General features: G+C 42.2%; 1 long non-coding RNA gene across 2 annotated transcripts; it reads left to right on the forward strand.

Annotated features, from left to right (window-relative positions):
* The first annotated feature begins 16424 nt into the window (after positions 1-16424).
* On the forward strand, positions 16425-18440 carry LOC134639233 (uncharacterized). Of its 2 annotated transcripts, XR_010095317.1 has the most exons (4): positions 16425-16770; positions 17592-17640; positions 17809-17871; positions 18271-18440. It is a non-coding gene; the product is annotated as an uncharacterized LOC134639233 (long non-coding RNA). The 2 variants fall into 2 exon arrangements; XR_010095316.1 differs by lacking the exon at positions 16425-16770 and having other exon boundaries at positions 17356-17640.
* Positions 18441-18681: the final 241 nt, after the last annotated feature.

Raw genomic sequence — 18681 nt, forward strand, 5'->3', positions numbered from 1 at the left:
AAGCTGACCAAGTTTTCAAACATTCTGTGCAGAGGCCACACTAAACAACACGCTGAAATTTCAGCACACTCCTGTATGCATATCTGCACTGAGCAGCCTCTATTTGACCCAACATGTCAGCAGTTGTTCTTTTGCCTCTTCATTACCAAATATCAGCAAACGACACTTTCACACAGTCCAATAAAAGTTCTTGTTTCCTCATTCGAGTCCAACGCTCTTTGGTTTCAAAGTATGCTTTTAGCTTCCTTCATTCCTCTTTTTTAGGAGAAATGAGTATGCACATATACTCAGGGTGAATTTTACTAATCATTCAGAACTTTTGGTGCAGTTTACAATGGTAAAATCCAACAGCACCCATCGACTTCACAACACGTGCCATTTGGGAACTACTGGACTTGGTGATTTGTGCTAACTGACTGGAAATGTGTCTTTTTCTGTTTTCTACCATTTATGGCTGTTTGCAAGATCAGTCATACGAGAAACTTTTTAGGCTTCATCTCTCTGTTGATTTGAGAAGAACAAATACTGAATATAGTCCTGGCTCAGAGTATATGAAATAAAGACAGCTGCCTGTTTTGCACAGTTGGTACCAAACACAGCAGAAAGCTCATGAATGTTAAGAAAACTGAAAGCTTGCTGTAAATGTGCTTAGCTGTTTTTGTTTTTGTTAGCCTGCAAATATAAATCTAACACTTCAGTCCTGTCAGTGATGCATTCCACATACAATTAAAAGCAGAGACTCTTCAGTCCACTGAATTTCCTTATTTATTCTAATCTGACAGTCTGCCTGCTTGTTCCTTCTCATTGTTCAGAGTTTTGAGGACTGATTTTTCCATTTTTTTTAAATCTACTGTATCGCCTTGTTTCTCTGCATTGTATGTGTAAAGCATGTTTAGCTAACATGAAACCCTGAAACAGTCACAATAATAATGCTCCTAAACTAGGAGAAGTGTTGGCAGGTCTCCGGCAGCTTCCTTCCCATGAAAAATGTAATAAAAGCCCAGTTATATGGTGTGGTCCAAAAGTGGAAGCCCACTAAATCGGCATGGATTAGTCCAGTTAAACCGGGTAACCTAGCATAATCAGACAAAGAGCTTGTTATAACAAAAGGATTGTACTTTTATATTTTGGTTTGTTTTTAACAAAAGTGCTTTTCATATAAACACACACACACACACACACACACACACACACACACACACACACACACCTGTGGCAGCTGAGCAGCCAAGCAAGTTTCTTACAGCTGCTGTTGGGAACAACTCGAGGTTTTCTGTCTTTCCTAAACAATCTTGGGATTGCCCACCGTGCATTATTTAACAGTCCACCTCTGCCACACAGGCAACTTGAGTAATAGAGCAAGCTGACAGAGTTACTTGGTTTTCTAAGTCTTCTTATCTTAATGAAATGTTCGATGGGGTTGAGGTCAGATGATGAGAAAAGATAACAACACTTCTGTGTTCTTTAATTCAAGTATTTCTTTTAAGATTTTGGGTGCACTTCAGTTAAACAGATGCAATATATCACATGACGCCTCTCTCTGCAGATGCAAACCAAAGGGACAGGCCTGTCTCTTTGTCCTGGTGAGGCAGGAAACAGACCCAAGCATGCAGACTTGGAGCCAAACATGAAGAAGAGAAGACTCACCTTTTTTTTTTAATGGCAGCAGCAAATCCACAGCAATAATAGAAACAAAGAATTAAACTAAACTGAGGACACACAAGATAATCAGAGAAAGAGACACAGGTAGGGAAAGTAAGGCACAGGTGAACAGAGTGAGTTAACGAGCAAGAAGGAAGCAAAACAGGTCAGGAGACTATCAAAATAAAACAGAAAACTAACACTGAGACACACGAGCTTGACCAACACAAAGACAAGTGGCTCTGCTTTCACTGCTTTGAGATCAGTTATGATCTGTGTATTGCATGTGTAGAAGTGCAGTCACTGAAAATGAATAGTTATGGTTCCTAATGAGGTTGTGACGATGAGACCTAGGGCAATATCACGTCCAGGAAATCTAAGGGTTAACTAGAAAATTAAGGCTATGCAGGTTTAAAAATACAACAAAGGGAGAGCTATGGTTTCAAATATGGAGCTAGTATTAGGAGGCAAACAAGCCCTCTGTAATTTTTCATCTTAACAGACAAGTCATCTCTTACTAAGCACCTTGGGCAACCATATCATGGAGAAGAATTGTAGTATCATCCTGTTTGTCTCCTTATCTTCACATACTTCCTGTCACCCACTGTGAAATCCCCGTGTGTCTTACAGCGTTATGTTCTACATTCTGAAAACGTGAACCAAGTGAAATCTGAGAGGGTCGATGATCTAAACTTCATTATCAGGAGGTGAACTCCAGGCATCATGTATACGTCTGTTTTTTAAACTTGAAACTATTTTGTGAATCTCTGGGCTCATAATGCATACACACTCATGTGCACTTAAAGTAACCATATTAATAAATAAGATTCATATCCATGGATAGCTTGTTTACCCTGATGAAAGCCTTTTTATCATTAATGACAATTTGGATAGGTTTCAGACCCCCTTGACCCCGATTTGATAAATTAAGAAAATGTAGCTGTTTGAGCCCTTATAATGAAAATATATTCATCTTTACTCGTGTAAAAAGTCTTCAACACAAAAGCAATGAGAACAGCTATCAACTAGTGCAACAAAAAGACTCAAACTTCTCAAGGACAAAAGGAAGGAGACTGGTGGGGGTTTGAATATAATACACTGCACTAACAATATTTCCACTGTTCACTTACAGCATCTTTGTTTCCTCTGGGTGACTCAGGAGACACAGACGCCCCATCATGTTGGTTCCTCCCTGATGGCAGACATGATAATTGGCTCCATTTTCTCACCCTACAAATGCTTTCACGCAAAACGCTTGAACCTTCCAAGATTTTTCATTATGTCTATTAATAATTCAGAAATGTCCCAGATCACTTCCAGAAGTTCCCTGCACTATTGTCCAGTGAATGAAGCCTGTGTGATTGTGTGCACGCAAGAGAAATATGTGTCATAGCTGTTAGCCTCTAGACAACAGCTGTCTGTGCTGCAAGGAATAGTAGCAGTGGACAGAAACAGCAGAGCTGACCATCACTACAATGGTCTTATTCTTTATTAGCCCAGATTCCAGCTCTGCCAGAATTCAGCACGGCTGATGAGGGATATGGGGGGAGGCTCGCTCTGTGCTGAGCTGCAAGTATGTGTGGGATTGCATGGAACCATCAGAATACACTTTGATCAAAGCCCACCCATAATGTCTCTTTGCAACTGACATTTAGTTACACTTAAGTGGTGCTGAATACTCGGGCCTCATTAGAATTCCTAAAGAAAATCTCGGAGACACCCTAAAATCTTACAACTGGAGAGTAAACAAAGAGCCAAGAGAAGTGAATGCTTGAGAATAAAACAATGCGATGGCATGCACTGAAACCATTACATTATGCAGCACTGACATACCAAAGACAAGCAGTACCACTCTTGCACGAGTGCAGATGTACTGAATATCAGCACTGCTGTAGTACAGGCCAGACCTTCATTATGATTCTGGGCTTTTGGATCTACATGATCAGGTTTGTTTAGATTAGAGAAAGTTGGGTTTTGTTTTAGCCGCGTACCGCTGATGTCAAAGTCATTATCCATGTCAGCCCAGCTCTCACCTTATGCCATTGGAATATGAAATTTATGGAGGTTCTTTTTATTGTTCTTCCAAGTCGTAGTAATCAGGACAGAGATCATTCTGACACAGTTCAAAAGTTATTTACGTTTCACTCAAAAACACATTTAGCCTGTCTTTCTCCTGTATTGGTATCTTGTGGTATAGAGACTTTGTTGGGACCTCTAGTTTGAAAACTTGCACTGTCCCTTCTGCACCAGTTGAAAGTCTCTGGTAAAATTGCAGATGCCAGAATAAACTTCATTTTTAAACTGATCCAAATCTCAGGTGAGGTACCCATGACTGTAAAGGCAGAGCTTTTCAGTGTCAGTATTTGATAAATCAACTTTATACTGGCTTCAGTTAAACATGGGCTTTAAATGATCTTGAAATCGTGGTATTCTGTTTTTACTGGCTCCTTCCACAGTATCGCAATATTTTTGGAAATGGGACAACAGGTGTGTATTAGGTGTACCATGAATAAATCCAACAAATAAATCTTGTATGTGACGAGGCAACAATTTAACACTCCTTCAGCTGCAGGGTGGTGTTAATGTTTGGCTTTAGAGCTGGCATCTGTTGCTGGGTGTGGCAGTGTGACAGTGGAGCTGACTGAAGACTGAAGCTGAACTCTTTTGTGGGCTTTCATAAATGCCAGCCAAGAGCAGCTGTTAGGATGTACTTATCACCAGTGTAGCTTGCAGTATTCGCTCTGTTAACTGAAAGTTATGGTGCTCCATGTATGCCCTGCTGCTAGCATCTTGCACCCTGCTGTTATGTGCTGAATTGTCTCATCTTCACACAGCCTGCACCTGGGGTCTTGTCTGGTGTGATAGACTCCAGCCTCTATGGATCTTGTGCTCAGAGCTTGTTCCTGTGCTGCCATGATTAGTGCCTCTGTGCTGTCTTTCAGTCCAGCTTTGTCCAGCCACTGGTAGGACTTCTAGATATCAGCCACCTCCTCTATCTGTCGGTGGTACATACCGTGCAGGGGCCTGTCCTTCCATGATGGTTCCTCCTCTTCCTCCTCTTTCTTGGGTTTCTGCTGCCTGAGGTATTCACTGAGCACACGGTCGGTTGTGGCCATCTTACTGATGTATTTGTGGATGTTTGTTGTCTCATCCTGGACTGTAGTACTGACACTCACTAGTCCCCGACCTCCTTCCTTCCGCTTAGTGTAAGGTGTATAACCCTCCAAGCATGGTGAGGAGCTTCCTGGTCTTGATGTCAGTGGCTTCTATCTCCTCCTTTGACCAGCTTATTATCCCAGCAGGGTACCTGATCACGGGCAGGGAGTAGGTGTTGATAGCCCGGATCTTGTTCTTACTGTCCAGCTGACTCTTCAGGACTTGCCTGACCCTCTGCAGGTACTTGGTGGTTGCAGCTTTCCTAGCGTGGTTCCCAGTTGCCTGTGGGATTCCCAGGCACCGTCCTTAATGTCTGGAATGTTGCCTTTTGGTACTGTGATCCCCTGAGTTCGGACTACCTTCCCTCTCTTCGTTACCATCTGAAGATATATATGTGTGTGCTTCTCAAGAATAGAAGTAAAACGTGTTTCCAGTATAACTGGTCTGGAAGTAATTTGTCAGCTCTTTTCCAAGGGGCTTTCTCTCTGTCAGGCTAGTAAAAGAGTCATCACTGCTGTTCCACTTCTTATGGACAGAGTCTTGGAAGAATTACATGGCATGTTTTCACTAATGTATATGGATTTATTCGCTCAGAGCACAGTGTGGGTGGATGTGGACAGGTCTGTAACTGTAACTGCACAACATTTAGACTTGCAGTGTTTCTGGGGCAGAACAGGGAATGTGTGTGATGAAACTTGAATCCTTGCCCTGGGCAGGATGGGTCATCGCTGGAACAAAAACAAAACAATAATAGAGCAACTGGTGGGGGGTGTTGAACAGCCTGTGTCCTTGGCTCAAGTCTCAGATAACTAAAGTTGTAAAACATGAGAAATTCTTTAAAAGCTTGGGCATCACAGAAAGAGTAGTTCTCATTCATTGTTAAAATTTAAAGATGTTTTATCACATTTATCACATTATTAATCAAAAAAAATGTCTGAGTGGAGCCTGGCTGGGTGTTTTTTCCTCATTCAGGTCGATTAGTGGGCAGACCTGGGTGGAGCTGCTTATACGAGGACTGTACTGATGCTCAGCTGTGACTGTGGTTCTCTCCCAGACTGACTCTACCTACAAAGTAAGTAACTCGTACAGCACTTCAGGAGCACTTTCTCACTTTATTAAAAGCACTTTAACTAGCACTTTCTTTATCACTGCACTTTAAGCATAGATTGGCACATCAGTAACCATTTGGACACAATAGGTTTAATTATTTATTGAATATTTATTGAGTATTTTAATAATTAGCAGGTAGCCTGTTGTTCCAGGTCCTGCACAGCTGCTCCTCATTGATTGTGGTGGTTGTCTGTGAGGAGGACAGAATTGCTACTGGGAACAAATAAGTTCTACTGTTAGGGAAAACATAGGCACATGTGTGTGCAAAGTCTAGAGGTAAGAGTGTTGGTGCAGAGAAGCTGCTGTGAGATGTGATTACTCACCTGTGCTTTCTATGTCCTCTCCAGGGTGTTTGGACAAATGTTTCCTTGGGGGTCCGGACACCATTTAAACTTCCAGGAGGGAAGGGAGTGTGGGGAATCTCTGTACGTGGGGTTTTGGTGTTTTCATAATAGGCTTAACGTGTAAGGTTAAAGTATAAAAGATTCAATTATCAGAAAATGGTAAAATGTGTGTATATATTTACAGAATGTTGGTGAAAAGTTAGAATTTGGTAAAGTCACCTCAGAGTAAACAGCTGAGAGTATTTAAGGCTGCCATTTGCCATTAGACAAGGGAGTGGTTGCTGTTGTTGTTAGAAGACTTGGACTGCCATTGAGTGTCATGGCTTTAGATATACGTAGACACCTCTGGCTTCCACCATACTGTGTCTCAGGCGTCGTCCTCACTGTAAATCCAGCCACAAAAGGCTGCCTTGTTACAGTGTGATATATTTAGTCTCCAGCCCCACTGAGTTGGTGTCTTATTTGTGCTCTGTTGGTGATTTCTGGTCTGTATATAAGCAGACTCATGAAGTAAAATAGGCCAGTGGCAGAATTTTCTGGTAAGTACTTGCTAAAGATTTTATATCGATTCTATGATGCTTGGAGTGAATAGTTAAAGGTTGAGTTGGCTACGAGACGTGAGGTTGAGAATTTGGAGAAGCTGATGAACTTGACTATCCAAGTTGATATTTCCTTCTGTGCCAAGTCGTCTCCTTATCAGTGCAGAACTGAAGAAATGCACGTGAGGTCTGACCATGGACTGGGAAAAAAATTGTTGCACCACCGACACTGATCATATTGATGAAGCTCACACTTTATAGCACACTAACATCCATCTCCCTTTGAAGCCTGTTTGATCCAAGTCTGTTACTCAGATCGCTGTGTCATCAGTTAAGGACCACCAGCATGTGGGACAGAACCAGGAGGCCCTACACACGACTGCTGATTGGAACCAATGCGTTAACCAATAGGAGAGCCACGGACCCACGACATCATTCAGGTCAGAAAGTATTTTTATCTTCTAAAGCCATGACCTGTAAACTCAAAACCAGATACCTTGGTCCTTTTGTTGTTGGTAACGTGATGAATCCATCTGGCATCTGTTTCACCCTGATTTCTACGTTTCCCAGTTCAAACTGATACCCTCCAGTCTCTGTGACACACCTGCAGCCCGTGCTAACTCTCCCCGTTCCTCTTTATAGACTCTGACTGCCAGTCGTTTATTGTGAGTCCTTCTTCCAAGTCTCTGTTCACCTTAATGAATGTTGTAAATAAATATCTTTACTGTGAGGTCCTTTGTGACAGCGTGCTTTCTGGGTGCAATAAATCTGTAGCCATGGCAGAAAAGGAATGGATTACACATCACCTGTTACTTAAAAAAAATGCATTGCATTACTGTACAACATGGTGCTCTGAGGTACACAGTCATACACAAGATCATTGTTTGAGTGTAGAAATATAAACATAAACCCAACAGCAAGGTTGAAGACGTCATAGTGCCTATAGGGATTCATCTGTAGAAATGGGGGCTACAGTGCTACAAGCCTGACTGCTCATCACTGCATCTGTTACCTGCTGGACAGCTCTGGCTGTTTGGATCAACATAAATTCAGCTCCAGGCTTTTTTCCTGGTAGCTTTATGTTAGCATGTTGTCTTAACAGGTGTTGTATGTAAGCAGCAGTAGATGGTTTGTAGTTTGCACTTTAGCTTTACGGTCTTGTTCATATAAAAGTTATGCACAACAACTGAAATCACATCAGATAATCGTTGTCCAAACACTGGTTTGGGTTGGTTTGTACTCTCTATTTGAGAATAATTTTATTGCAACTCAGTAAGATTTATAAGAATGAGTGGGGAGATGGGCAGGAGTAACATGATACCAAACAACACCACATAGGCTAAGACAACTAGAAGGTGAATGATAAACCTGTAGAATCAGCTGTCCTGCTAAAATATCTAAACATTTTTACCCTCAGTACTCAGGTAATACTGTAAGACCAAATAGTTCTTGGGCCGCCTGTGGCAACGATTACAGCTATGGCCAAAATGTCAGGTGGTAGAAACTTTGATTGATTTAGATTCTTGATCAGATGAACATAATCAGGAGTTTTCTGGGTGTGGATCTAAAATGTCAATTTCTGCTGCCTTCTTCTAGTCTCAGAAATATCATTTTTAATCTCAGTAACATTTAAGCCAAATAAACAAGTGATTATATAATAGTTATATTACTGGGAATGACAGCAACTCAGCCACAATGTGGTAGGCCACATAAAACCAAAGAGCAACTTTCTGCAGAGTCAGTTGCTGCAGACCTCCGAGCTTCATGTCTTCAGATTAGCTCGAGAACAGTGAGTAGAGAGCTTCATGGAATGGGTTCCCATGGCCGGGCAGCTGCATCCAAGCCGTACATCACCAAGCGTAATGCAAAGTGTCGGATGCAGTGTTGTAAAGCACACTGTCACTGGACTCTAGAGCAGTGGAGACAGGTACTTGTCTGACTGCATTGTGCCAAGTGTAAGGTTTGGTGTATTATGGTCAAAAGTTGGGCTTGGCCCCTTAGTTCCAGTGCAAGGAATTCTTAATGCTTCGGCATACCAAGACATTTGTCACATTTCAATTTGAGTGAACAGTTTGGGGATGGCTACTTCCTGGTCCAGCATGACTGTGCAACAGTGCACAAAGACATAGTCAAGCGAGTATGGTGTGGGTGAACTTGACTGCCCTGCACAGAGTCCTGACTTCATTTAGAGAGGAGACTGTGAGCCAGGGCTTCTCATCGAACAGCAGCGTCTCAAAAATACGCTTCTCAAAGGCTGGTCAAAATTTCCCATAAACACAGCTGCTGTAGCTGATTAATCCAATACAGATAAGTACACCCTCTAAATGTATGTTACCCCACAATTCATAGCTCAACCATTTTATTGCTACAGTAAATATCTGTACCATTGTATTCCATTAAATTTATCGGATTATAAGCACACTACAGTAATTCTGTGGTTTCTGTAAACCAGAATAATTTTAGGGACTTTTGTTGTCCTAAATGAAACATCTATGTAATCAACAAACTAAAACAATGTAAATCTAACTGTTTTAAGTAGTGTGGCTGAAATGTTTTGTGTATAAGTGATTGGTTTACAGAGCGGCTGACTGTTGCAGGATTGGTAAATACTATAACTCCAGGAGCACAACAATAGTCACTTTTAGATTTCTGCAATGCTGCAAATCTTTGAGGGTTGTTTTTCAAGGCTGGGATAATAATTAACAGAAATGAAGCTGGTTCAGCCTCATTTAAGAACTACAGCAGCTTTTGTTCAACTTGTTTTATGAATTGTTTTTCTGTGCATTGCAACAGCCTCATCTACTAAAGCACATTGTTCATTCTTCTTTTTTATTACCTTGTTTATAGCTGTATTTCTCATTTCTTCTTATTATTAGTCAGGTATGAATATTGCTTTGTTTAGAATTGTGCAACATTTGTCTTTGTTATTATTACACAAAGTAGCGTTATTGAAATGTGATGACAGCATTAGTTTCCAACACGTGGAGCTGGGTGTGAGATTGCTTTGAAACCTTGATACAATTCTGCACAATTGATTCCGATGTTTCAGTTTTTCACAAAGCCTGCCATTCATTACTGGCACGGAGCTGAGAGACGCTCGGACCAAGTTTGAAGGAAAGACATGAGGGGAAGAAAACTAACTGGCAAACAGAAGTTACATAACCATAAACAAACAGGGAAATGTGGCTACAAAAGGAAAACAGGGAGAAACACAGTGAACTAATAAACTCTGATATAAATAGTAAGTGCGACTGACCATGACGGGCTCAGACTCTTTTACCGTGTGCTTTTTAGTCAGTTTGTTTTAGGAATTGATAAACAAGTGACACTTCATGTGAATTCTCATACGTCTTGTCTCAACAGTTTTCCACCCAGATGAAAAAGGGTGGAAGGTGTCAGAGGCTGGGTGAGTGGCTGTGTTTTTTCCTTGTTTTCACTCGCAGCCCCACCTTTGGGCTCTCATCAACACACCTGGTGGGCTCACCTAACAGCAATCCAGCGATCACCAGCCAGTGTTTAAGGCCAGCAGCTTATCTACCTTCCACCAGTTTGTCTGCTGACCAGTTAGTACAGTTAGTACCAGTTAGCTCACTCTGGTTCTTGCATTCTTTGTTTTTTATGTCTCGTCTTGTTTCTGCCTGTGCCTCCAGTGTTGCTACGGAAACATTTCCGGTCTGAACAGTGGTCTCTCTGGATATTTGGATCCTGGACACATGCTCAGTTTCACTCTGCTCACCTGCCTGCCCTCCCGCCTCCCTCACCTTGGGCTGTTGGACATTCCCAGGTCCATCTCTCAATTCCTGCACAGTCGTCAAGGATGCTCAAGTAGAAGGTGATCTGGCTAGATGGAAATGTCTACCCATATCACTCATGGGAAGGGTTGCCGCTATAAAAATGATGGTCTTACCAAAAATAAATTATTTATTCTCAATGATCCCAACTAAACCGCCACAAGATTGGTTCAGATCTCTAGATTCATATATGTCCAAATTCCTTTGGAAAAATAAACCCCCACGTATAAGCTTAAAAACACTACAAAAGACCAAGGATAAAGGAGGATTAGAACTACCTAACTTTCAGCACTACTTCTTAGCCAACAGGCTTCAGTTTATCTCAGGATGGCTAAAACATACCCTCTTAGATGAACCTTGGCTAGATGTAGAACAAGCACTTTGCAATAATCTAGAGATTTCAGATCTACCATTTATCAGCTCAAACATTCAACGACATGAATGCTTCAAAAGCGTCAACATTAGCTCCTCTCTGACAGCATGGTGGGAGTTTCTGAAGTTGACAGAGTCTTCATTAATCCCATGCAAACGTACACCTATCTGGAACAACCCTGACATATTACAAAACAATAATATGATAAACTTTCCAGATTGGAGTGGTAAAGGAATCAAATACTTAGAACATATATTAGAAGGAACAGAATTTATTTCATTTGACAGACTAGTTACACAATATGGGATCAACAAGAAAAGATTTTTAGAATATCAACAAATTAAATCCATAGTAAAAAAGAAATTTAAACCCGATCAAGTTGAACTACAAACACCACCAAGTGTGGTACAATTTCTTACTCTTAAAACCCCAAAATTACTTTCCAAAATATACAGAATGCTTTCTAAAATAGATGAATCAATATCACTTCCTATTGCAAAATGGGAAGCGGATTTATCAGTTAACTTAGACCAAAACTTCTGGTCTCAGATTTGCTTAAAAACCTTTCATCTAATTAGAAATCCCAGTCTTCAATTAATTCAATACAAAATACTACATAGAGTGCACTATACAGGTCATCGGATGTTCAAGATGGGCTTTACGTCTACCAACAACTGCTCACACTGCCAAACCAATTCACCGGACAATTATATCCACGCTCTTTGGTTCTGTCCACCAGTTCAGAAGTTTTGGCGCAAGATATGTGAAGACTTATCAAAGTGTCTGAAATGTAACATTCCAACTTCCCCTTTAGTGTGTTTGTTGGGCAGCTTAGATAATGTCACTACAGAAAAGAATATAGCCCATATGGTTTTCACTGCCCTATGCATAGCCAAGAAAACAGTCCTCATGAACTGGAAAAATAAAAATAATCTTAATTCTAACCAATATAGAAATGATCTATTAGATTACATTAGTCTTGATACAGCCTCTGCCACCACATCAGATCAATTGCTCTGGGCTCCTTTGATCAGCTCCATCACCTAGTGGGGGTGGGGGGTCATAGTTTGGTCCCACCTTCGCTGTTGTGATTGGTGTGGGGGTAGGGACAGGCTTAGGGCGTCGGGGGGTTCCCCAGGAGCATCTTCCTTGGGGGCTCAACCCGGGGTAGCGGGCTCTGTTGGCTCTTAGGTGACGGTTTCCTCGTGGCTGCGTGCAGCGGGGCTAGGGGAGGGTCTGTGCTGACGGACGTGGGTTACTGACATGGTAGCCTGGCTGCCCCTGGGTGGGTCCGGGACGGGCGTGGGGTTCTGGGGGTGCTCCGTCTCTGGGCTGGGGCCCTGGCCGGGCCTCGGGGGCTCGGGTCCTGGTTGGTGTGTTGCCGGGATTGTGGGCGGGTGGGTGTATGGGGGCCCAGCCTTGGCCTCCCCTGCAGGACCTCCCCTGCCGCCAGTGCATCGAGCCACCTGGGGGGCTCTTCGACTGGTGGGGGAGGTTGTTACATCTTGCAGGAGCTCTCCTCTCTTCAGGAACTCACTCTGCAGGTGGGGGAGATATAGGAGAGGTGGAGGAAGATCTCAGCCTGGGCGTCTGTTGTCTTGTGTAGTCTGGAAGATGAGTGGATGACGGGGTGGGTGTAGTTTTCTCTGTGGTGGGGTCGGGTGGGCTGTCCCAGGCTCTGTGGGGCCGGGCGGCGCTGCTGTACTGGGCCCCGGTCCGGATGGGCCTGGGTCCCCTTTCCATGGCGGGTTGCAGAGTGTGGGAGTGCCTACTGGGGTCAGCGGGGGAGCTGGCCCCAGGGAGGGGCCACTTGCCTTCTGGGGTGCCCTCGGCCTGGGGCTCGGTCACTCTGGCACAGCTGGCTGCCGGCGGAGCTCACGGGCACGTCACTGCAACCCTCCCTGGCTTCTGCTCCGCGGCTGCTGAGTGACCCCTCATTTGGGACTCTCCTCAGCTCTTTCTGGGATAGTGGCCTGGCTGCCCCTCTGTTGGTCTTCCTTGGACTCTTGTGTTCTGAGGGTCTCTGGATGTCTAGAGCCTGGATCTCCTCCATACCTGCTTCATGCCCAGGAGGACGGGACTGTGGCCCCCCACACCCTCTAGCAGATCATTACATGAAGGAACCTTTTAAATACAAGCGCGCTCATGCTCACAGGTGTACACACGGGTGCTCACACACACAAACTACACCCTTTTTGGCTCCTACCTCAAAGCACACTGTGCGCTGTCGATCTTACATGCTGCACAATAATGTTTAATATTTAGTATTTACTGTTATATTCACATAGATCATCGTGATGTTGTTTATTCTATTGCTCTCGTTTTCTTCTGCTTGTTTTCTTTTTTCTTTCTCAACAGGTTATCCAGGTGATTGATAGATGTATTTTTTGTCTGCTTATTTTGTTGGTTTTTGTTTTTTGCCCTTTATCACCGTCTCTGTTCTCCGCTGTTTTTCTTTCCCTCTTTCTTTCTCCCTTTTCTTTTCCTCATTCAAGTCTGTCCCGTATTTAGCAAGTGAAAATAAAATAAACAATAAAAGGTGAATCAAATAGACCATTACGGCAAGGCTGGGATGGTCCATTTGGTAAAGTAAATCCGTTGGGCATCTTTCTTCGCCTTTAGACAATAATTCTGATGGCAAAAGAACCAAACGGGACAGGCAAAAAAAAAAAAAAAAAAAGGATGCCCACCCAGCCACCTGCAGCCATTCCACTCCCGGGACGCTCTCCACCTACTTTTAAAATAAGTCACTTGGTGTTAGGTTATTTAGTTCATCCTCACCCCGGTTTCCCCTTCTCAGCTAATCGTTCTCTCTTTCCATTCCAGAAGACCTACGCCTGTGTTACATGTTTCCTCCGTCTCGTGAATAGTTTCAGCACTATAGTTCTGTCCCACACAAAAATTTCCCTGTGAGACTTTTTCTAAATAGGATCTGTGTTTTGCGTCTCAGCCTGTCCGTGTCTCGTTCTGCCTCTTTGGGTCCACGTTCTCGTCATTGGTAAAATCCTACCCTAAGTCTAGGCGGGGTATTAAAATGTATCTTAAGTAGGTGTTAAGAGGTTAAACTCGAGCTTGAGCTCATTGAACAGATACAAAGAAAACAAATTCTAGAAACCAAGAATGTAAGCAGACTAGAAAGATCTGGCACACACATGCCCTGATCTCCAAGAGACTTTGGCAACATGCTGACTGTACAGCTTGCTTTAATGCACAATAATGAATATGAAGCAAGGTATTGCTAAATGTTCACTTTATCTTCTTATTTATGTAATATTACTTCAGTGATTTATTAAAGTCCGGATGCTGCACAGCTCTATTGTTCCTGATTACTGACAGATGCATACTCCCCTCACACAACCATCTCTGGCTTCTTTCCTTGCCAGAGATGTTTGATCAGATTTGGAAAGGGACTCTACAGCTCCATTTGTTTATTTTATTTATCTCTGCGTGTGCCAGACTACCTGTTATCTAGTCATCATCCTCACATGCCAAAATCAGTGGGTGTTTCAGAACATCTTTGTCTGTGCTTCTCCTACAAAATGTTGATGCGAGGTCCTGACACAACCTCTCCTCCTCCATAATTTCCAAAGGCCTTCATTGTGTGTAACACAATGGCCTTCTTTGGTGTGCTTCTCACTGCCTAAACCTCAGGGAAGCCCCCCTTTGCAGAGAACATGGGACATTATTGAGTGTGTGCCAGTTCTCTTAGACGAGCTCAGAGAAGTGCTTCATAATTGGATTGTTACTCAGTATTAAAGAGGATTTCATGAAGCTTGGGGGATAGAAAGAGGACTGATTCATTACACATTTCAGTGCATCTCTAGAAAGGATGGTGCCACATACTCACTGTCCCCTCTCTGCTCTTACATCCTGTTCAGCTGACCTTTTCTTTCTGCTACAGGAAATAACCCAAAGGGTTTTAATTAAAGACACATTGCCGTTCTTTACACTTGAGCAGTCGTGAGTCCTATTTCCGTTTACACTTTATTTTGAGCACGAATGTGTTTGCAATATGTTGCATACTTTAACTTTTCTGTCTTCTACTAATAACTTAAAGCTTAACTTGAAAGATCTGTCACATGGCAGGGATCTACATTTCTTTTTGGAAGAAGACGCAGCCATACTATTGTGTGCAAATCACAAATCCACGGCACGCCAATCATCCCGTCGTTTATTCTCTCGTCTTCTAATCATAAGCAGAACAAAGCCAGAGTTGGACAGTTTTTATTTTGGTAAAAGCTTTTTAATTTGTGTCCCAAACATGAAAATTCAAAAGAATAAAACATGGATGGATCTGCAACCTGATGATTCAATTTGGTTTTTAAATGTTTGTTGAATGCACAGGGTGAAGACTCATCTGCTTGATGGGTTGGACTACATTATCAAACACACCTGATGTCCCTGCTGCTAATGCATTTGGACTGATTCAGTCTGTCATCACAAAGGGTTTTGCTTTATACCTTTAAATTTGAGGGGCGTGGTTAGGGTATGGTGTTATTCTAGAACTAAAGATTAGCGCCAGAGTTGATATGTTTGCTTTTTACAGCCGTGTTCAGCTGAGTTATGCATGGATGTGTATGCCTTTATGTTTACACAGAGGTCCAGATAAATTGTTGCAGGGCTGGGTGTGTATCTTTAAATGTGGTTGAATCACGCAAAGGAAGTTCCTCTTAGTGAAGAAAGGCCTCAGTACAGTGGAGGCCTGTAAGGGGGAGTGCCACCTTAAATGAACTCCACCCATCCACATGAATGTTATTACTCAATAGTATAATTTCTGGCTCCACAGTGCAACATGGGAGACCAAAGGTTTTCTAGTAGAGGTACCGTGACGCCATGATGCTACATGATGCTAATAATCGGGAGGCTGACATGAGCAGGAGCAAGTCAAGATTTATCCTGATTTATCCATAGAAGGCCACAAATCGTCAGCATTCATCACTACAGCATGTGTGGACATCATTATTCCATCACAACATGTTCAGATTTGTGACAGAGTTCATGAGTGGACACACTATTAGTGCCGTACTCATCAAAGCTACAGTCTTTTCTTACACCCGTTAATGAACCTCGCTATACGGGCGTAAAAATGAACATCTGAGTTCACCAACAAAATGAGGACCACATGCATGAAAGTACCACACCCATCATTCAGCTCAGTTTATTTCTGTGTCTCCCTCTAGAATTGCATGACGTGGAGCTCGAATTGGAAATGTTTAAATCTGTAGCCAAGATGCAGACAGCCATGCCCTTATTACCATGACCTGGGGCTGCTCCTTATGCTGTATTTTGGGACTTCAGATCAAGTGGAGCATGGTGAACTTTCCCCAAGAACTAAACACAGCTCATGAGAGCAATGTTCTCCAGAAATCAGAAGATCTGAGTCACTGGTGGTCATCAGCCTTCAAGAAGAGGTGCAGAGGGAGGGGCGAGTCCTGCCGTGCCATGGGGTTTAACTGGTCGCTGTGCACTGTAAAATGTAATATTGTGTTTAATTAAAAATATTAAATAGGCTGAACTCAATTTTTATCAATTTGTTATTAGAACTCAATTTAAATAAGTTACCAGTACTTTTTATGCAAAAATGCTGATAAACTCGATTAATTTGAGTTGTCCTAACTTAGAAAAACTAAGTAAGCTGGAAGTTTTGCTTCTCAGGGCGGAAAGATGAAAGATGTGTTTTGAAAATGCCACGTGACTACCGTCCTCCTCCCTCCCGGATCAGTCCGCATGTTCATGGCGCCAGCATTTGTTATGGAATATGTTGAGCAAACCTGGAGATATTATTGTTGTCATTGCTGTGGATCTTTACTGACTTGGTGAGTAAATGTTTACTCTTATTCAAACTGATTTTGTGGCTTCTCTTAGTTTAGCACCAGGTTTATAATCTTGCTAGCTAGTTAGTGTTAGCCTAGCGTTGCTGCTGCCGCTGTGCTCATGTTACTTAAAAATTAACACCACAGCCTTAAAAACCTTACATAAAACTATGTCGGTGAATTTTTTTGTTGATTGTTTGAAATAAATTAGTGAGATAAGAGCCCAGACAAAATTCTTTGGGAGGTGCAGCCGTTAGGGGTGGGATAGGTGTGGGGGGTGGATAACAGAGCTCTCCGAAAACGTGGAAGCACTTTTGCAAATATGTGATATTTTGATAAATTAAGTAGATATTTGAGCATTACACAGCTACATTCTCGCCTGAAAATATCTTAAAAGGTTATTTTGTGACCCAGAAAGGGTAGTCTGGGGAAAAAGAGGATCGCATTTGTCGGCCACGGTTGTCGGAGCCTGTGCGCACTTGTAAGCGCGGCAATGGCGGAGGAGCGCCGCTGAAAAACGTATTACTTTTTCTGGGTCACAAAATAAACTTTTAAGATATTTTCAGGTGAGAATGTAGCTGTGTGAATTTCAAATATCTGCTCGATTTATCAAGACATCACATATTTGCAAAAATGCTCCGACGTTTTCATGCTTTGTGGCAGCTTTAGAACATCTGTGGCATCTATTAATGTCAAATCTAGCCTTTATTTAACAACATAAGCGAACTCCATGTTGCAGTGATTGCACAGCCATTAAGGATCAAATCAGTTTCTGAAAAATGTTCTGTTTTTTCTCCCTCTGCTTGCTTCTTACTGTCTTTGAGGCTCGGGACCAGCACTCCTGTTGTTGGACAGAAAGACATCAACTCAGTGGTAAGTGTTTTGGTTTTCCAATATATTAGCAACTGTCAGTGACATTTATATTAATCAGGCTGAACTTTAATCATACTTTAGATCAGCCTGTTTTACTTATTGTTTTGTTTGTGCTTTGGTTTGGGGAAGTTGTTTCTTTACTGATCTTTTCCTGTCTTCTGTCATTAGACTTGAGATATGACTGCACTATGTTGTTGCTGTGACTCCAGTTAATTCTACAAGACATGCTGTGTAAGTAAACAAACAACAACAGTTTGGTCTGCATTTCTTGAAAGATCACATCCCCCAAACTTAGTTTAGAGGGTCTACACTGTATATAGTGAAGTCTGCAAGTTTTCTAACAGCAAAATTTGTTTTGTGCCCAAATTATTTTGCACATCATTAGAATGAAAGTTATTGCCCATGTTTGCATAGCCCTTTTTAAAATGATGCTTTCATGACAATATTGTGTGTTGCGTGGTGGTCACAGCTATCCAGACTGACAATTTGGGACATTGAATGTCACCTCTCCGGTGGGGAGGGAGCCTGAGATTGTCTAAATTGGAGTCTGTTTTATACCAAATGCAGAAAAAAATGTTTTAAGAAAGCAATTAAGTTCATGTTCCAAAAAATATGATTGTTTGGTTGCAGGATACCAGGAGAGATGAGTCCTCCGTCACAGATGGTGTGGTCAGTGAAGATGGTGGCCTGCAGGTTCAAGCTCATTGCATCTCCAACCCACATCCACTGCAACTGTACTGAAGGGAAGTTAAAGACTTTCTTCTGCACCTACATTTGGATCACCTCGATCCATGACAGTCATTCAGGCAGTAATGCCTGGACTGGAAACAAGCATCCTTAAAATATTACAACATTGCAGCTCCTGTGTTGGAATGGAAAACAAATGTGTTGTTTAAATTAGAGACTGCGCTTGTGACAGAACAACAAATATCTTATGTTAATTATATAAATAATGTAAGTACAAAACAAACTTGTGGTAGGCCTAAACTTATTTTCAGAATAATTACATCTGAGACTTTGTTTCATTGTAAGATTATAACA

Source organism: Pelmatolapia mariae, linkage group LG12 (assembly GCF_036321145.2).
Source record: "Pelmatolapia mariae isolate MD_Pm_ZW linkage group LG12, Pm_UMD_F_2, whole genome shotgun sequence".
Taxonomy (NCBI): domain Eukaryota; kingdom Metazoa; phylum Chordata; class Actinopteri; order Cichliformes; family Cichlidae; genus Pelmatolapia; species Pelmatolapia mariae.